General features: G+C 47.7%; 1 protein-coding gene across 13 annotated transcripts in view; it reads left to right on the top strand.

The window, feature by feature from the left end:
- The window catches only part of ZNF536 (zinc finger protein 536), a 486,467-nt gene that overhangs the window by 135,000 nt on the left and 330,512 nt on the right, over positions 1 to 20,955 (top strand). For 3 of the 13 annotated variants that reach the window (XM_039467088.2, XM_074384326.1, XM_074384330.1), the window contains exon 1: positions 13,600 to 19,863. The exons of the other annotated variants lie outside the window; for them this stretch is intronic. The gene's annotated coding sequence lies outside the window, so the exon portion shown is untranslated. Of the gene's footprint in view, positions 1 to 13,599; positions 19,864 to 20,955 lie in introns of those variants that run through there. 13 annotated transcript variants of the gene reach the window in all.

Raw genomic sequence — 20,955 nt, 5'->3', positions numbered from 1 at the left:
GAAAGGAGGTGTATTTGGCTCCTGGTTCTTTGGGCTGTGCAAGCATGGCGCCGGCATCTGCTCGGCTTCTGCAACCGCGTGGCTTATGGTGACGCAACACGGAGCTTTTTACCCGTGGTGGAAGGTGAAGGAGAAGAAGGAGCATCACACAGTGAGAGAGGAAGCTAGGGGACGGGTGATGGAGGCCTCAGATTCTTTTAAACAACCAGATCTTGCATGAACCCACTGAGTGAGAACTCACTTATCGTCAGTGGGATGGCGTGAAACCACTCATGAGGGATCCACCCCATGATCAGTCTCCTCCCACCAGGCCCCACCTCCAACACTAGGAATCACATTTCAACGTGAGATTTGGAGGGGACACACATCCAACCCATATTATGTCAAATGCTATACAAATGCAGCTTCAGGACATCCAGACCGCACTCTTTCTTTTATTTCATTTTACTTTTTTATTTGGAGACAGGGTCTCACTCTGTCACCAGGCTGGAGTGCAGTGGTGTGATCTTGGCTCACTGCAACCTTGACCTCCTGGTCTCAAGCGATGGATCCCTGTGCCTTAACCTCCCAAGTAGCTAGGACTACAGGTGTCTCCCATCATGCCTGGCTAATTTTTGTATGTTTTGTATAGATGAAGTTTTGCCATTTTTTTCCAGGCTGGTCTTGAACTCCTGGGCTTAAACCAGGGGTCCCCAGCCTCTGGGCCAGGCGTCCCCAAACTTTTTACACAGGGGGCCAGTTCACTGTCCCTCAGACCGTTGGAGGGCCGCCACTTACTGTGCTCCTCTCACTGACCACCAATGAAAGAGGTGCCCCTTCCTGAAGTGCGGCGGGGGGCCGGATAAATGGCCTCAGGGGGCCACATGCGGCCCGCGGGCCGTAGTTTGGGGATGCCTGCTCTGGGCCATGGGCTGGTACTGTCTGTGATCTGTTAGTAACTGGGCTGTCAAACAGGAGCTGAGCTGTGGACGAGCAAGTGTTACCACCTGAGCTCCACTCGGATCCTCTCAGATCAGGGCCTGCATTAGATTTTCACAGGACCCCGGACCCTATTGTGAGCTGTGAATGCCAGGGATCTAGGTTGCGTGCTCCTTATGAGAATCTAATGCCTGATTATCTAAAGTGGAACAGTTTCACCTGAAACTATCACTGCCTCCCGTTCCATGGAAAAATTGTCTTCCACAAAACTGGTCCCTGATGCCAAGAAGCTTGGGGACCAGTGGCTTAAGTCACCTGCCTGCCTCTGCCTCCAAAGTGCTGGGATTACAGATATAAGCCACTGTGCCTGGCCCACAGTGCCACTCTTAAGCATTGATTACATAAAAATTGAAGCAGCCATTGGTAACTGAATGAATCACACACCTCGGACTGATTTCATGTCCCACCACAATGGGGATTTCCAGACAGCCCTCTGCAAAGATTGGAGGCAGAATTTCGGGGCATGGTTGTCTAGCCTTCTATAGCTTTATCCTTTAGAAAGACCCCATGTTCGGGTTGAGAGGCCTGGTGACTTCCAGAAGGAAAGACACTCCGAGCCTATAGGACCTTCCTTTTTATCTGACAGACACATTGTGTCCCAGGCACCTGCAGGACTCTGGGGACCCCAGGCAGTATGCACTTCAGGTGCCGATTCTGTGGTTGCCTGGGCTGCCCCGAGTCAGCCCCTCTGTCCTGGTACAGACGAGTGAGTCAACATCCTTCCCACGGCAGTAATTACCTTAGTTAAATGCTGCAGGAGCAGTACTTTGGGAGCACAGAGGAGGGAGTGAATAATGGTAATTTCCATGTGATAATGATGATAAGCCCGGCACATGTGTGTGGGGCTTTGCATCCTATTGAATCTTCACCACGAGATCGCTGGGCTTTTGGAAGAAAAGGTCCCAGCAAACTCCTTTGTAGCTGATGAATGAGTTCGGTGTGTAAGGTCCCATTATGCACACTTTCCCAGGGAAAAAACCAAAATCAGAGATGATTTTGACTCTAGAGAGAAGGTAGAACAGAGCTCCTTCTGGTGTACGCATTTCTTGGTATCGCCTCAATTGATCCTTCCAAATCCCCTTGCAGGTAGTAGATACTATAGTTCCATACATTTTCCAGATGCGGGATCTGAGGTCAGAGAAGCGGCCTGTCCCAGACCTGGAAGGCAGGTCTGAGCATGGCTATTCCTGACATTAGAGCAGGCATCCCCAAACTGCGGCCCGCGGGCCGCATGCGGCCCCCTGAGGCCATTTATCCGCTCCCCCCCTCCCCGCCGCACTTCAGGAAGGGGCACCTCTTTCATTGGTGGTCAGTGAGAGGAGCACAGTATGTGGCAGCCCTCCAACGGTCTGAGGGACAGTAAACTGGCCCCCTGTGTAAAAAGTTTGGGGACGCCTGCATTAGAGCCTGATCCCTTAGCCTGATCTTTTCTTCCTGCTTCAAACCTGGTGGTTCCAGCATGATTCTTCCCAAGTTTAGAGCATGAACTCCTAGCCATTGCACTGGGTACAGTGTTAGAAAAGACAGATGAGGGTCCTGTCCTCAGAGGACTGATGTTATGGGGGTTGAGGGTGGGGAGCAGTAAACAAGGAATCCAGTGGATACGATGACATCATAGAGACAGAAATGCATGAGAAAATGAAGCAGGAGAATGGGTGGGGAAGGAGGGGGGAGTGTCTGTGCTTGAGAGAGGGCAGGTGGTCAGGGGAGATCCCCCTAAGGAAGGGACACTGCCAATTAGAGGTCTAGAGGACATGGAGGGGCCAGTGGGGTGGAGTTCTGGGAAGAGCTTTCCCAGCAGGGATGACAGCAAGTGCAAAGGCCCTGTGGTGGCGAAGAGCATGGCATGTCTAAGGGGCAGCATGTAGGCCAGTGTGGCCAGACAGCGAGCCCTGGGGAGAGGATGGGCGGGGTGGAGGGCCTTTATCAGGCATGGCTTTGTAGGCCATGCTGAGGAGTGTGGACTTTCATGTTTAACCAGAGGGAGTTTCCTGAGAAACCCTCCCTTTGCAGGCGTGGAGATGCTCCTGGGTCCCAGGAATGAGTGGCTTGGATTGGCTCTTGATGGCCTTCATTTTCTGCTGGAGGGATGACCTGGTGACTTGCCCAAAGCTGGGAATTAGGGATTTCAGGCTCTGTGGATGCCAGAAAGATAGACAGCAGCAACGGGGGCCCTGCTCTCGGAGCAGCAGGGCCCGTGACAGCTCCTCAGGCCCTGGCATGAGCTTTCTGTGCAGCCCAGGGAGGCCTGAGCCTCCCAGCTATGGGTGCTTGGGGAGAGTGACAGGTGGAGGGCTTCTGGGAGGTATCACAGGCCACTTAACTTCTCTGAGCTCAGATCCCACGTCAGCCCACAGAGTCCAACCGGGCTGCCCTGCTCAACTATGGCTCACCTCTTCCTGGTACAGACTATGCTTCTTCCATTGATGAGGGAGCCTAGGTCTGGCTAAGTCTATACCCAGAGGAGAAGAGTGACCCTCAGGGAGTTGCAGCCATCTCCCGTTCACTGCAGGGGAAAACTGGATCATATGGTCATCGTGCCTGCAGGGTGAGTTTAAGGGTAAAGAGTCTTGGTGGTTATAGTTGAGACCTGTTTCCCTTGGGCAGTGCAGGTGTTATTGCCAAGTGATATTCTCTTTTCCTGAATTCCAGGTCATTCCTAGGCTCATGGAACCCTTGGGCTAGCAGGAACGTTTATGATCAAAGCCACCTTCCTTTTATGAGTGAGAAGACTGGGGCTCAGAGAGGGTAAGGGACTGGCCCAGGGTCACACAGCAAGTCATTAGCAGAGCCAGAGCCAGAATCCACACATTTATGTTCTCACCTGAGCACAGTGTGCCCTCCTCACCTCCCCCGGGACGCCCAGGCAGATCCAGACACCTTGGGGGCCACTTTAGGTAAACTGAGGCTCTAGCTTGTGCCTGGGTGGTGGGGCTTGTGTCTTCTTCATCTCCGTAGCTCTCACAGCCCCTAGGATCATTCCTGGACCACCCTATGGCTAGCAATCACTTGTTTTGATTGACTAGTCCCCTTGCTTCTGAAACTTGTAATCATTAGATCTTGTGGTCTTTTGGTTTAAGCAAACCCAATATATGACAAATCCACATTTCTTTCTGAATTTTTCGACATGCAGGAATTGCAAAATCCAAGGTCTGCCCAAGTCTGACTTATGCCAACGCGCGGAATGCAATCAGGCCTGAATGCTGCTGTTGAGTTTCTGGTACCTGGACAGGTGATTTGGGATGCCCTTCAGGGATTCCAGCAGGCCCATTTTAGGGTCAGAACCATGAAAGTTTTGGACAAAGGCAATCAAGGCTGAAGCAGCTCAGCCTGGGGCAGTGTTGGGACTCGGCCTCAGAATGTGTTTCTATGGCCCACCCCGTCACTGTGTGACCCGGGCAGGTCTCATCCCTCTTGAGGAACTGTCATTACTGCAGTTTCAGAGTGCACTTGGTCAATGAATGAAGCTCAGTCTGCACAGAGCAGTGTAGGGAGAGCTGGCGCATCAAAAGGGACCGCCACCACCATCACCACGCAGCTTCCACCTATTGCAGCCACCTAGGAGCGTGGGCCAAGTGTGCCCAGGTTTTCGGAGTTTTAAAAGAAAAGTCAGCAAAAGGGAATCCAGTTCTTTAAAAATTTTTCTTCTCTGATGTGGGTAACAAATTCTAGTTTTCAAAACACTTTCTGGAAACACAAGTGTGCATGTGGACTGGCTGGACCTGGGGCCTGTATTTTGTGATTCCTGAGCACAGGGGCAGACGCAGCGTGCGTGGGGGGGCTCTCTGCAAGGAGTGGCCAGCGTGGCCCTGAGCTGCCCTTGGGACAGCCTGGCCTGGAGCGTATGAGGTGCAGAGGGCCTGGAGCATTGCAGGTCCCTGGTCCACGCTTCTCCTGGACCTGAGTTCTCCTGCTGCTGAATATGGCTGTGACATACGGAGGCCAGTGATCGTTTCTGAATGCATGGGGTAGGGACGTTGCTCAGAGGTGGGAAGCAATACAGAAGCCCCCATCTTCTGGGGGAGGCAGTCAGGATGCCCCGCTGCAGGCATCTGGTTTCACCTTCCTTCCTGTCTCCCAGCACCTGAGTTATAGGGTGCCAACCTATCCTACCAATGTCTGCAGTGGGGATGAGGGGATGGCCGAGTTGTATCTTTGGGGGCAGTAGGACGACCCCTCCCCACACCACTTGGATAAGGACTGCTTGGGAAAACACTTCCGCCTCTTTCGAGTCTGATTCCACCCTGGCCTGTGGCTGATCCACTGACTTTTCTCCCCTGCATTTGGGAAGCAGCGGTCCTGATCCTCTGCTATGCTGAGGCTTTCTCTGGACTGTAACTGTACAGGGGCAGTTGACCCAGGGCCTACGTTGACCCTGGGACAGGCGGAAGGACAAGATGCTTTCTGTCGTATGAGGCCACCTGCTGATCAAGAAAAAAAACCTATTGCTCACCTCTTCCTGGTCCAGACTCTGTTCCTTCCTCAGAGGGAACCAGAAACCTCAGCTTCCCCACAATGAAGAGCCTGAGGGTCAGAGAGGCAAGCAGGTGGCCCAGCATCTCCAGAGCTGGGGGAGGAGGTTGGGGCAGGCCCCCAGATAGCTGCTGAGCATTTCCTTCTATGAAAGTACCGTGCAGCAAGCTTGGGCATAATGCAAGTGCTTGGGAAGGGGTCGGTTGGGCTCCAGGCCTCACTTCCTGTTGACCCCTGCCCGGTTCCCGTGATTTCTGTACCCTCCCTTCATCGTTTTCACATGCAACATGGAGTTTCTGTGTGTATCATATTATTTGTTTTTATTTCTGTAATCCCTTTATTGTTTGCACAACTGCTGTCAGACTGTTGCCTGAAAGTATCACAGGATAATTGCAGAACGCCTGCATAAGTAATTTCTTATGAAATCGGGCCTTGTCTGCATATAAAATTGTTTTTCGTTGCTGCATGCATGGACTTTATGATGTCGAGGCTGTTTACCGGGCTCGTACCTTTCCCACAGGCCACAGAGATGGGAGTGTCTGACGTTGGGACGTAATGAAACACCATCAGTATTCCTTTTTGGTCAGATGACATTTCAGGAAGGTGACAGTCGGTCCGATGCGGTCAGAAAGAGCCTGGCCTTGGAAGGAGGGGAGGCATTGGCTGAAATGGGGACGACTCAGGCTCCGGCTTCCCAGGCTTCTGCCAGGGAAGGCCACTGGCTAAGCCCGCCGTGCACTGGGCATTTCTTCCGACCACATTTCTGCGATATTAATGGTGTGTGGTAGTGAAAGAAATGCGTTTTATTCTCGAGCCTAACCCCGCTGTTATCAAAGTAACTTCCAGCTTATTAGCGACAAAGGACTTTTCTCCTCTCTGCTGCCCTGTTCGCCAGGGCTTCCTGAATTAAACTGCTGCTTCCTGTCCTTTATATGCATGACCACATCTGGGTAGCCTGCTCACAGCCCTGCTGCTTAATAACAATCACCTTCCCTTTCAGTCTCTGTTGATTGTTTCTAATTCACTCTGACAGATAGTGCCTGACAACTTGCCGGCTTTTCCCTCCCTCCGTGACCTGAAGTTACTCACAGCACTTATATAGTCTGTCATTTTTAATATTTGATTTCATTTTAAGTTATGTGTTTTACTGAGAAGATGAAACCAAAAAAAAAGGGGACTTGTAATGGAACATAAATTTAACCCTTCTTGCCATTAGGCACCCGCCCGGAGAACTCTTCCTGTGTGCCTGGGAGACAAGCTTCTCCTTTTCTGGAATCCCTGATGCTGTTACTGCTGCTTCTGGATTTTCTTCTCTTTCCTTCTTTCTTTTTCTTTTTTGTTTTTTTTATTTATTTTTTATTTTTTAGCCTTCTTTCTTTCATTTCTGGAAGCAAAAGCTTCATGTCATATATTTTTTTCCCTTTAATGGGGCTTGATTACTTTATGGAGCTAATTATGGTGCTTTTTGCTTGGCAGTGAGGGTCCAATTGTTAGAGATTTGGGGGGCTTTGCTGCGGAGGGAAGGCGTCCGGGGAGAGGCCTGGCCAAGTGGAAATGACTGGCTTCCATGAAGGAGTCCAAAATGTGCAATAGGTGGGGTGTGGTGGCTCACACCTGTAATCGCAGCACTTTGGGAGGCCGAGGCGGGCAGATCACAAGGTCAGGAGTTCGAGATCAGCCTGACCAACATGGTGAAACCCCATCTCTAAAATACAAAACAAAACAAAAAACAAAACGTGCAATGGACTTTGCTTTTTGGAGAACTTCTCTTTATGCCAGCTGTTGGTGCAGAGAAATGTCAGTTTCCCTGGGCTTGGGACCACTCGGTGTAGGACCTTCCAAAGAGTGGGGACCAGGCAGGTGGTGGGGTTGAAGCTGGACATACATTTCCTTCTGCCACATTCACTCTGAATCTGCCTCCGAGGGCGGCCTGGCAAGGCTGGCGTCCTCCAGGGTGGGGTGGGTGGGGCAGGCGTCCCACATCACTTCAGGGTCCACTCTGCTGTGACTTTGCCTTTTGTTTGCCATGAGACAAAGGGCCCTGTGTCCCTCTTGGCCCTTCAGAGGTCGAGAGCTGCGAGGCTGTGCATTAGGTCAGCTTTGCAAATAGACACCACTAACGAAAAAAAGAGGAGCATTAACCCATGATGCCTCACTTCTGCCGCTGGTCCTACTACGGGTGTCTGTCCGTCCCGCACCGTGGGGCACGAGCAGTTGAGAAAGTGCAGGAAGAGAGACGCGGGGTGGATGTCAGTTTGAAACATCTCAACGTCACCATCACCCATGGCCCAGCCACTCTGGGACCAAAGCCCCTCCGGATCTGGGTGCTGTCACTCTCACGGCCCTGTGTGTGTGGACCCTCAGTCCAAGTATTCTCAGGTACCTGCAGCTGCAGTTGTGCCAGGGGTAGAGGTGTGCCAGGCAGAGGCAGGCGGCTTTCCTAGTGAGCTCAGGGAGGTGAGAGCCGCTTCTCAACACTTTGTTATAAAGGTAGTCAGCTGGGAAGAGCGTGATGCAGTCTGGTCTTCTAGGAGGCCACTTTGCAGAAAGTGCCCTGGGCTTGGACCCCAGAGAAGCAAAGGGCGTCTAGGTAGGGCTGTCTCCACCATGCATGGTGCAGACATCCCAGCCGCTTTCCTGCTGTTCTACGAATCTTGGGTCCAGGCCTGTGGGAGGAAGGCCTTCAGGGGCCAGCCACGCCTGACCTGGCCCAGCTACCCTCACCATGACTCATTTGCCTGGGGAGTTTCCTTTGCCAACCCTCTTCCTTCGAGAACCTTGGTCCTCCCTCTTTTCCTGGGCACTGTGGATAAACTGAGGAACTGGCTGCTGCTTGAGGACTTTGCTCATTGTTTTCCATGTCTTCTTCCGAAGGGGATGAAAAAAGGCAAAAGAAATGGTCTATTTTGGCGGTGTCTCAGTGATGCTTGTATATTGGAAAGCATCATCTTTGTTTTAAGACATGCTGTTTTTTCTTTTTTCTTTTTTTTTTTTTTTGAGAGAGAGATTCTCACCCTGTCACCCAGGTTGGAGTGCAGAGGCACGATCTTGGCTCACTGCAACCTACTTTTTTTTTTTTTTTTTTTTTTTTTTTATTGGACACAGGGTCTCACTCTGTTGCCCAGGCTGGAGTGCAATGGTGTGATCTCGGCTCATTGCATCCTCTACCTCCTGGACTCAAGCGATTCTCCTGCCTCAGCCACCTGAACAGCTGGGGCCACAGGCACAGACCACCATGCCTGGCTAATTTTTGTATTTTTGGTAGAGACAGGGTTTCATTCACCATGCTGCTCAGGCTGGTCTTGAACTCCTGACCTCAAGTGATCCACCTGCTTCAGCCTCCCAAACTGCTGGGATTACAGGTGTGAGTCACCATCCTTGGTCAAGACATGCTAATTAAAACAAAAAAGGAGGGTCATGTGAAAAAAGCAGGATGGATGTAAACCATTGCCGTTCTACAAGAGCGAGTCAGCAGAGCAGGAAGGAGAACATGGCTGCTCTCTTTCACTGACCCAGGTGCTCTCTATTTATGTTTGTGGAGATGGAGTCTCCATCTGTCATTGTCCAGGTGGGAGCGTAGTGGTGTCACGGGGGCTCACTGCAGCCTCAAACCCCTGGGCTCAAGTGATCCTCCCACCTCAGCCTCTCAAGTAGCTAGGACTACAGGTGTGCACCACCATGCGTGGCTCCTTCTTTTATTTTATTTCTGCTGTAGAAATGGGGTCTCATCGCTCCTAGGCCTTTTAGCTGTTCAAGTGTAGTATCTGTTCTTATCAGAAATGGGGTCTCACTGTGCTGCCAGGCTGGTCTTGAACTCTTGGCCTCAAGCGATCCTCCCACCTCACCTCCCAAAGCGTTGGGATTACAGGTGTGAACCAGGAAGCCTGGCCCATCTAGATGGTCTTTATGTTCTGGCAATGGACCAGGTAAGACAGAAAATAGGGGAAGAAATATATGTTATTTTGTATTTTTTTTCCAAATCCCTCAATAGTTGTAAACTTCTGGGGGACACCAGGCCTCCGTGACATGTGTCGTAAGTGTATGCGGGTGTGATGTGGGCTGTCAGCAGTCTTTGGCAGTAATGTTGATTCTCACTGACCACGAGGAACCTTTCCTTCACCCTAGCCCAATAAATCTGGGCTGAAAGGACCCAGTGCCATGAGGAAGAATATGTAGAGGGAGACCAGGACCACCGTTCCCTTTTGCTTTTAGGAGGGCAGTGGATATAGGATCTCTCTCTCTCTCTCTTTCTCTCTTTGGTTGGTTTGTTTGTTTTTGTTTATTTGAAATGGACTCTGGCTCTGTCACCCAGGCTGGAGTGCAGCACTGTGCCCTTGGCTCACTGTAACCTTTGCCTCCTGAGTTCAGGCGATTCTCCTGCCTCAGCATCCTGAGTAGCTGAGATTACAGAGGCCTGCAACCATGCCCAGCTATAATTTGTATTTTTAGTAGAGACAAGGTTTTGCCATGTTGATCAGGCTGGTCTCGAACTCCTGACCTCAAGTGATCCACCCACCTCCGCCTCCCAAAGTGCTGGGATTACAGGCATGAGCCACCGTGCCTGGCCAGAAATAGGATTTGAAAGAAGTTTTGATATTTGAGGTGTAGCCTCCAGCAAGGCCAAATCAAGCTTGTTTTCCTTCTCTTCCCCACAGAGGACTGTTGAGCTCACCCCTGGTTCTTGTTTAAGAGTGTGGGGGAAATCGGGGTTAAAATTAAGGAAAGACTCTGATGTGGATCTTATGCAGCAGGTCTTGATCTATTACCTGGTGGGCTGGGATGAGCTCCCTAGAACTAACTCTAGGCTGACAAGAAGAGGGGACACAGTATTTCCCGACCTATTACCCACCTGCCCAGAGCGCCCAGTCCGGGTCTTCCGTGCACCCAGCATCGACAGCATGCATGTTCAGTGAGGACTGAGGTCTGGATGACCCTTGGTGGCACTGCCGTTGTAACCCCTTGAGTTTTCTCAGAAGGCAGCCTGTCACCAGGGCTGTGGATCGACATCGATGCCTAAAAGGACTTTGCCTGTAGGGAAGTAAGGTGCCCACTTCTTCAGCGTACAGAGCCCGCCTGCTCTACCCGGATCCACCATTCTAGGCAATGATGGGTTACAGCTACAGAGGGGAGGAACCCACAGATCACAAACCACATCGCAAAGTGGAGCACAACCAGTGCCACCTCTGAGATTCAATGGTGAGCCATGAATTCTCCGGCGAAAGGGAGAGACCAGTTAATAAAAGCAATCAGAATAAATTGTGGACTGATAATAAAGGAGCTCATAATTGTTGTGCACTTCCTCTGTGCTCAGCACTGTGCAATCATTTAAAGAGAGGAAAAACTGGGCGAGTTTTGAGGCTCAGGAAGAGCTTCATGGAAGGGCCGGCCTTGGAGCTGGACCTTGTGGGACCAGGAAGGTATTCACCGATGGAGATGGGAGAAGGCAAGAGAGAAGCTGCTCGCTGAAGGCAGGAGTTTGTCAAATGTGTTTGCAGCTGCGGGAAGGGGGATTAAAGTGGTCATGCCGGGCAGAGGCAAGAGAGGGGGAACCTGGAAAAACTGGGGCAGACAGGTATGTTGGAGAGTGATAAGCATCTCTGTATTGTTGGAACTTAGGGTGCAGGTGTAAGATGTGAAGGATATAGTATCAGAGCAGGCAAGAGTAGAAGTGTGGGCTGGACCCCCATGGTGAACAAAGCTGTGTGCCCAATTAAGGTGTTTGTGACTCATTGGGATGTAGCCAAGAACAGAGCCGCTAGAAAACCTTTTGCCGAAGTGATGCAGGGAAAGTGGGAATGGGAGAAAGAGAATCAGCCCGGCCAGGTGCAGTGGCTCATGTCTGTAATCCCAGCATTTTAGGAGGCTGAGGTGGGCAGATCACTTGAGCCTAGGAGTTCAAGACCAGCCTGGGCAACATAGGGAGATCTCATCTCTACAAAAAATACAAAAATTAGCTAGCATGGTGGCGTGCACCTGCAGTCCTAGATACTCGGGAGGCTGAGGTGGGAGGATGGCTTGAGCCCAGGAGGCGGAGGTTGTAGTGAGCTAAGATCCCACCATTGCACACCAGCTTGGATGACGGAGCAAGATCCTGTCTCAAAAAATACAAGAGAATCACCCCGCCAGTCTCTTGCAGAACTTGTTGCCTTTCTCTTGAATGAGGCTTAGAGTGACTACAGGAAGAAAGATGGACATTGGGACAGGCTGCTTGGGGTGTCCAGACAGTGTCCAGCCTGTGCAGGGTACTTGGTTGTGTTTCAGGCAGTCCCAGCATGCTCTCAGGCCAGGCCATGAACTGTACACAAGGAACTTGGCCTTAAAAAAACAACAAAAAGTGATGACTCTTGGGAAAAAAAAAAACAACACCCTTTATAGTCATCAGGGTCATATGGGTTTTTCTTTTCGTATGTATACAAAAGAGGTACTTTGGATGATACAGGAGGTATATGCCAATATCGAGAGCAGGCAAGAACAACGGAACAATTAGCAGATTCATCAGTTCTCCTGCTTATACTTCGGTTCCAAGAGTAAAATGTTAGTTTGTTCAACTCTGTGCTTTACGCCTTGATCACAGTGTGAAAAGTGTTGACTAAGCTTTGCTTCCTGGTTGGGGGGTCAAGACCCGTGGCTTTTAAACATGCTTATATGAAATCCAAACATTCATGGTCACTGGTGATCTGAAATCAAGGCACAACTTATGAAACGAACACGTAATTATCTTGTTTATTCAGGGTATAAATAGAGTTCATGCATTTTAAAATTTTTCTCCCTGATAAGGACTTTCACCAGCATTTGGTCTTTACATAGGCATGCACACTCTCTCCCTCTTTCTCTCTCTCTGTTTCTCTCTTTCGTCTTTCTTGTTCTTTCTCTTCTTCATCTTTTTCCCCATATCCCTGTTCCTCCCCCAACTTTCCTTCTCCCCTTCCCTCTCTGTTGCCTTTCTCTCTTCCCTCTCTCTTCCTCTGCTTCTCTCTCCTTTAGAAGGGAAGGGACTTGCCAGAGCCTGCTGCCCCTGCAGAAGGCAGGAGCTGCTCTTGCAGTGCTTTCTAGGAGTATTTCCTGCTCCCACACAGCTTCAGAGATGGGGAAGATGCTGCCCAGGGAGGCCCTGGTGTGCTTGAACATACATTGCCAATTCCACAAATGCAGGCAAGGGCCACGAAGCCCATGTCTGCCTCTGACGACCCAGCTGGCAGCCAGCTCCCGAGTAGCAAGGTCTCCCGTGAAGGTAACCTTCCCAGGCCCTCCCCGTGGGGCTCTGTTTCTGTGGGGAGTGGGAGGGCTGACTCCTTCGCTCTAAGCTGGCCACTTCCAGCATTCCCACACCTGATTTTGGAGTTTTTCCAGCCCGAGAACCACCTGCTTATGGACTTTACTATTTTTTAAGTAGGGCCACTTTTATCCATTACATACTGTATTTAGCTTTGTCCTGAGTAATAATAGCTATGAAATCTCTGGTTGAATTTGCCAGGTATGTATTTTTCGTATCAAACATCAAAATAATTATGTAAGTCTTCATTTTTTTTTTTTTTTTTTTTTAAAGCGCAGTTTCTCTGGGTATCATCTGAAATCTTGCCATGTGCCTGGTGATCGCTGTGCAACCTGGGGGCACTGTTTGGGATTTTTACATCAGCCAGGTTCTCGGAATCAAGTGCAGGAAGCCACCCCTGCAAGCTACCGAGGGAGCCCCACTCCACCTGCAACTCCTCCAGCCCACAGCAAGTTCTCTTCTGTCTTCGTGGTCCTTCCCTTTGAATCCCTAATTGCCATTTAATCCTGTGCTGCTCTGGTCACATCTGACAACACTGTGAGTGGCTGCTGGGCAATGCGTTCTGGCTCTGTCACTTTCCCTTCTCAGTTGCAAGACTCTTGAGAGTGGGCACCATGTTCTTCTGTGTCAGCCAAAATGCCCGATCTATTGAGCTGGCTGTCAGCCTGTCTGTCTATCTATTATCTAGCTGTCTGTCATATCAGTTTCCTTCTTTTCTTTCTTTCTTTCTTTCTTCTTTTTTTCTTTTTTCTTTCTCTTTTTCTCTGTTTTTCTTTTTTTCTTTCTTTCTTTCTTTTATTTCTTTCTACCTATCTATTCTTTCCTTCCCTCTAGCTCTATCATCTCATTTATCCATCTGTCATATCTTTATATATGTGTATATTTAACAATTATCTTTCTTTCTCTTCATTTATCTATCATTTCTCTTTCTGTATATAGAAAGATGTATAGATTCTTTCTTCCCTCCCTCCCTTCCTCCTTCCCTTCCTCCTACCATCCCTCCCTTCTTTCCTTCTCTCTCTCTCTAGATCTATCATCTTATCTGTCAATCTATGTATGTGTGTATTTAGCATCGCTCTATATACAGATAGATCTATTTACCTTTCTTCCTGTCTAGGTCTATCCATCATCCATCCCTTATTTTCCCCTTCCCCTGCCTCTCTTCTCTCTTCCATCCTACCTGATGAGCCAGGTACTGTTTTTTGCCCTGGGAATGTAGCAGAGAACAAAACGCCACAGTCCCTGCCCTCTTGTAGCTGACATTTCAGTTGGAGGAGTCAGGTAATAAATATACAAATACTGTTATCTAGGAAGAATCCAGAACTCCATCTGTTAGGGGAAATGCCACACGAAGTGTTCAAACAGAGGGATCCGAAGCTGAGGGACGGAGGGCTGGCTGACACTGGGTGATAAGGCAAGGCCCTTTGGGGAGGGGACACTCACTGAGTCCCACCAGGATGTCAGTGCCCGGACAGAGGACACAGCAGGTGTAAAGGCCCTGAGGTGGCAACAGGCTGGATGAGTTTGAGGAGCAGAAAGAACATGTAATAAAAGGATGACACTTATTTGGTTTCAGCTTCGACAAGGGTCAGTTTTTCCACTTCTCATTAGCTAGAAGCAATGGCCCTTTTCCATGGAAGAAAGTCTGACCCCTCACCTCTGAAAGCTTCTCTGCCACATCCCTTCTGCTGGGGTGCTTGGGACGGGATGCTCTGTGCTGTTCTCTTGCAGGGCTGGAGGGCGGGAGAGGAGTGCGCTGTGCTGAGGCCACCGCTGACATGCTAATATTTCATTTTAATCTTGAGTGCCAGGTTACTTCCTGAATGAAGTGTCTCAGGCAAGGCTCTAACTTACATGAAATGAAAGAGTTTAATGCTAATTACACATCATCTGAGTACTGAAGCCATATTTATTGATGATCTAAAAACACCATTGAGGTAGATGGACTGGGGATCTGTCTTGGCTAGAAATGTACCCGGAGTTCCTTTAGACTCCTTTGCAATTCACACTTGCACACCCCCGCCATGGCAAAGCCCAGGACACGTGGATGTGGAGTGCGGGGAGCTGGAGTGATCCCTTTGGCTTTTTCTATCAGGTGAATAGATCAGAGCCTTCAACGTGCATTTGATTCAGAAGGTCTGGGGTGGAGCCCAAGCTGTTCACCTTTAACCAGCCCCCAGGAAGTGCTGGGGATGCTGGTCCCATGGCAGCAGCAGTGTGGGACATACGATATTTTTCTGCCTTATCACCCACCTCTGGAGTAGCCCAGGGGGGAGCACGCTCTGATCTTGGCTCCTGGCCTCACAGAGCACAGGGAATGACACTCACAAGCAGAGATTTGCACCTCAGTCTCTTGCTTACCACCTCGATCTCTCCCTTCTCCTTTTCCTCCTTCCGGTGCCCCAGTCCTTCCCGCTGCACCCTGCCATGTCAGCATTGCTGTGGGCTCTCCAAGGTTCAGCACAGCGTTTTCTCATGCTTACTAAAGTATCCATTGCAGGGCTGGACCACCATCTTCCACCCTGTGCCTTGGTTCTGGTTGTCTGAGCCTCATGGCTGGTCTCCCCACTTAGACTTTGAGCCACTCAAGGGCAGAGCCTCTGTCCCTCCCTCCTACTCCTCTTCCTCCAGGGTTCCCAGATTCTTCTTGTGATGTCAAGGAGGAAGCATATACTCCCCGTCTTCTGCAAGGAGACACTCATGGGGGCAGATGTGGCTGCAGCAGCCACGTCTCCATTGAGCCTGGTGGGCTGGGGCCCGGAACACAAGTTGGTTCTTCCAGTCTACCCTCCAGCTTCTCCCTAGCGTATCTTCTTTTGACATGTCTTTCCTTTCCTCTCATCAGCAGTCTGTGAATGGTGCAGACTAGGGCTGAAAATGACCAAATCCTCTCCCTCCAACCATCTACACAGAATCCTACCTCGCTTCCCTTGGCTCTTTGCAACTGGAGCCACTTACATGCTCTCTAGCAGCCCCGAGGACGTCCCATTGATGTCCCTGCAAAGGCAACAGCATTTCCATCAGTGGCTGAGGTTGTGACCCACTTGGAGAAGGCACCCTGGTTGCTGCCCATGGGGAATATGGGTTTAATGTTGCTAGAGCTTTGGATTTTTCAAGCAAAAGCAGGAATCTCTATTTTTACATGAAACTCAGCAAGTTGATGACCCTTACCTATCTTTTCTTAAATCACCATGTGAGCCACACAAATTATGAGTCAGTGGAATTCAACAAGTGGACCTCAAGGTGTGGCCTCTGGTACAAACCAACTGTAGGGAGGATTCCTTGGATTCTACAGGGAGAAGCTCACGGGTCCCGGGGAGGGGACTGGTGGAGGCTGGGTCCTTAGCAGCTCCCCTTGTTTGGTGAAGGAGCGTCACATGGCAAGGGCTTTGAGGACTCAGGAGCCATTTTGCAAGCACAGACCCTGAAGTGGCTCTCAGGCCTGAGGAAAACTCATTCTTCATACCAGCTTGTCTCTAGCCCACCTATAATTAGCATCTGAAATTTCTAAATGAACTGCCTGATCCAATAAATTTAGTAAACTTGTTGCGAAGTGTTACCAAATCCTCTCCCTCCAACTGTCCACGCAGACACCTCACTACCCTGCTTGCCTTTGCTCTCTGGAACTGAGGCGCGTATGTGCGCTGTCTGGCAGCCACGCAGACATCCCATTCATGTGATCTATAATGAGTTTATTAGTGTTTCACTGCCGTGTTGCTATTAAGTTTTATCAGTTTCAGCTTCAAGAGCACAGGTTGAATTTTCAATAGAGTTTTCACAAAGTTTAAGTGGGATTAAGATTGTTAAAAATATGTCCAAATGGTGGAAACATGTATTTGGTTTGATGATACTATTTCTGCCCACTCAAGGATTTTGATCTCTTATTTATAAATGTAACACTTTTCTGAAAACCAGAATGGTAGCACAGGGCTCGGATTTTCTTTTTGCAAATGAAATATGAATGCATTAAATGTAGAGGATCACACTGAAGCTGTGTCAATTAAGACTGACCGTCTGCGATATTGCCACTCTGGATATTGCTGTCACTGTCCCGGGGTGTGGTTGTGGCTGCTCTTGCTTTGATCTGGCAAATAAACATTATCAAGGAGGAGACAAAATTCTTCCACAGATTGCAAAGGGACGAATTATGATATTATTTTCTCCCTGTTCCATAAGAAAAGCAGGTTTTCTAAAAATATGTGCGTGCATAATTAAATATTATTTACTTGAGTCTGTTCTGTAATTCTTAAACAATTTTTTTTTTTTTTTTTTTTTTAAGGAGGAAACCAATTCGTGAGTTTCTTCAGTGGCTGCAATTAGAATAAAGTGGTTCCACTTTTAGGTTAAGAGAAAAAAAAAACAGTAATAGGCTGAGCTGCTATTATGGAAAGTTTATTATTATTGGTACATAAGCTAGCTGGGGGTTTAAGCACAGAGCAGTTGGATAATTTAGCTAACTCCTGGATCCAATTAAAAAAAAATCTATGTTGTGTCCACAGTGGGGGGATGGCCATCGCTGAGAAAGCACTCTAACGTGGATGGTGACACACCTGTGGCATTCTCTTGGTTATACGCAGTTTGGGATGCAGAGTGTTCTAAATCCTCTCATTACTGCCTTAGAGAAGGCAGACACTTCAAGCAGTTCTCCATTTATCTGAGATTACCAGTTAAACTCGTTAAAAAGCAACTATGGCTTGTTCACTCGATTGGCTGTTGGAAAGATTTCCGTGCTCTTTAGCAATGGCGACAGCGTGGCTTTGATTAGTGGAGTGCTATACTTTTTAGGGGAGACCTTTTCTAACTTAATTTATGACTCTGGTTGAATGGCGTCTGTGCTGGGGTATTACGTATTTCCCCAACTGTTGTACCTGATGTCAATAAAGGTGTATTTAGGGAAATCTGAACTAAAACCCCAGGGTTGTTTTTGTTCTTTGGGGAAGTAATGCACCATAAACATTTTGAGCTCCAGCCAACAGCCGCCCCCCCCCCACCCCCCGACCATGACTGCAAATTACTGTGGAATGTATAGATTGCTGGTAGAACACTATTTGAGGAAACCTGTGTTTTATAGAATGTCACTTTTATGCACAATCCAGGCAAAAAAGAGGGAGGAAAACTAATTTAGACAGCAGACAGTATTCTCTTGAATGAAGATCATGACAAAAAACGTTCTAAAAATCAAGCTCTAAATATGGCTTTTTATTTAATCATTATTACATCAATCATCAATATCAATACTTAACAGCAAGCTGATAATGTAGCCAGTAGGTGAAACAGCTATTAAAAAGTGTAAAAAAATGATTAATCAGGTACGAGGGGGTATTAATGCCCTCCAATTATTAAATGATAAGTATGTATTTTTGAAAGTGTTTGTTTTTAATAATCAACTGTAATATTAGTTTGCAAAAATGTAATTGCTTCTTAATTTTGCATTTTAGCTTCTTTGTGCTGGGTACAAAGGTAGTATATTTCTGTAGTTATTGTTTGCAGCACTCTGTGTAAAAAATCACGTTCATTTCAAGAAGCTGTTATGGTATTGATTGTGGTAAAGACTTCCATTAACTGACCAATCTAAATCTCATAAGTGATGTCAGGATAGTTATGCATTTGCCTGGTTCAAGTATTCAGCCATTATGTTAGAATGCAGGCAGTGTCTGAATATGGCTGTTAAATTATTTCTAAATACCGAACCAGAACAGCTTAACAGTTCTGCAGTTTGAGACTGACACAAAAATGACAATCTGCCACCTCTTTGTTTTTTAAATATTAACGCTGTATTGGGATAGTATTTTTGGAGTAAAAACCTGTGGCACGAGAGGATAAGTGACATAAACAAAGGCAGCTGGGCTTCATGAAATAATGGAACAATAAGGCCCTTGCAGCCGCTCTCATCACTCCAGTATGTTAATTAGCATTCTGTTGTGGCCGCAACACTGAAAACATGTAATCTGTATTGGTGTACAGTACAGCTGTGAACACACATTCTTTTTTGTGAGTCCCTGGAGTTAGCCTTGCCATTGGCATATGCGTTTGGGCCAAAAGTCAAGCCATCACCACTAAAATAGCACACCATAGCAGCAAAATGTCATTTGTCTTTTCTTGTTTTTTTTTTTTTTTCTCTCCCCTCAATGCCACATGCTATCCAGTGATGTAATCTAGTATCACTGCATCTGCCTCCCTGCTCTATTTTTGCAGGAGGGTATCTGGATCTCTGCAGGGGAAAGGAGGGGGTCATTGCCCACCAGCAGGAAGATGGAAAAGGCAGTGGCCCCAAAGGGTCAAATTTCAAATTAGAAAATCAATAATTTCTCTTGCATTGTTTGTTTAAATGCATATATAAAGAATGTATATGTATATGCATATATATGTGTGTGTATATGTATATATAAAGAGTATATACGTATATATATATATATACACACATGCATTGAAGAATCTATGCATTTAATATCTGCCACCTTTTTGCATAGATTCTTCCTTAAGTGCCATGGAACTAGAACCTGCTTCCTGTTTTCCTAGGCTGAAAGAAGGGCAGTTAATTTCAGCACCAAGGCTTGGAGGAAATGAGACCTCAGAAAAAAGCGTCGGAGTCAACTTTACCCTTATTTATCATTTCTATTTAGAACAGGGTTGGCAGTCTTTTATGCATGTCCTTAGGATGGGATTGGCTCTTCCCATTTCAGAGCTGACACAACTGAGGCTGAGGCATGGTCCAAAGATGCACCCTAATCGCAGGGCCTTTCCAGCCTCTGTCTGCAGAGAGAGAGAGAGAGAGAGTGTGTGTGAAAACAATCAGTCATTTTGAGGGAAAGGGGTTAGAGCCAGTGAGCAGAGGCAGTTAGTGGCTGGGAGCAGTGACTCCAGCTTCAGAGGCAGGAGTCAGAAAGGCCTCTCTTGTGTGATTTTGCTGCTCACACGTGGCCTGCTGGGAGCCGCCCCTGGTACTGCCGGGACAGGACCCTGGGATCTCGCTGAGGCCAGCTTTGGAACAGGGGAGACATGAATCCGGAGAAGAGAATTTCTACGTTGTCGTCATAGAAGCTGGACTCAAGTGACCAAAACCTTGCCTGGATTTTTACCTGATGAAGTTTGGCTTGAAAAGTGAAAATGCTTCCATTTCCATTTTCCCTGTTCACAAGGTAATCCGGCTTTCTTTGTGTGTGCCTGTGTGAGTGTGCACAAGTGTGTGTCCATGCAGTCTCCCCAGCATCGAACACTCACACACATGCATACACCCACACATAGACACACACATACTCATGCATGTACACACCCTTTTGCAAAATAATTTTTGAATCAAATATTCTAGCCCTTTAAAAGTATTATAATTTCAAAAGGGACCATCTGATGGTCAAAACTTTTCCTATATTTCCTACATTAATTCTTTCCATTACTCGCCCTCCGACAATCTAATCTGACTGTCCCAGAATATTTGAAAACAAAGCAAAAACTCCCACCAAACAAACAAAACAACCCACCCGCCTCTAAAGTAACTTTCAAACTTCCTGGGCAAAGCTTCTTCTTGTCTCTTTCTGAAACATGAGCATGAATTCTGAGCTCCAGATTTTGCTTTTCATCTGTCTCCAACCTGATTGAAAAATTATCCCACCACACAAAGAAAACTCCTCATCGAGATCACCCTGCTGATCCAATTGGGTTCTGCTTTTAGACTTTAGAGAAATCAAATTGTCTGGCGATTTGGTGACAAGCTTGAATGTCTACCTGGGAGCAGACTAGGTTAAAGGTTAATAGCACTGGTGGTTTTTAAAAATTTTTTTTTTCTTTTTTCCTTTTTTCTTTTTTTAAACTCCAGCAGAACAGAACTCTTCCCCACTGGCCAGTCCGTGCATCCCTTGCTAAGCCCGAGGTCTAATGAGAGATCTCAGTTGATGCCTTTCCCCTCACTTGCCCCTGTGAGGTAAGGCAGGACTGACACTGAGATTTTAGTTCTGTTGTTCTTTTTTTTTTTTTTTTTTCCTGGAAATTCACACCCCCTACTCCTTGGTTAATGGCTCTTTAAATATTGAAATGCCTGGAAAAACAAAACAAAATAAAAGAAAATGCAGCCTGTCAAAGAAATAAGAACAACAACAACAAAAATGTTGGTATCTTTTAGAATTTGTCTTCCTAGTGGTAAAAGTATATAATTAATAGGAGAATTTTCCTCCAGATGTGGCTATACTATAATAGAGCCTTATAAATGCTACAGAAAGAAAAATTGCTTGGAACGA

This window comes from Saimiri boliviensis, chromosome 14 (genome assembly GCF_048565385.1).
Source record: "Saimiri boliviensis isolate mSaiBol1 chromosome 14, mSaiBol1.pri, whole genome shotgun sequence".
Taxonomy (NCBI): Eukaryota; Metazoa; Chordata; class Mammalia; order Primates; family Cebidae; genus Saimiri; species Saimiri boliviensis.
This window is presented reverse-complemented; position numbering and strand designations above follow the sequence as displayed.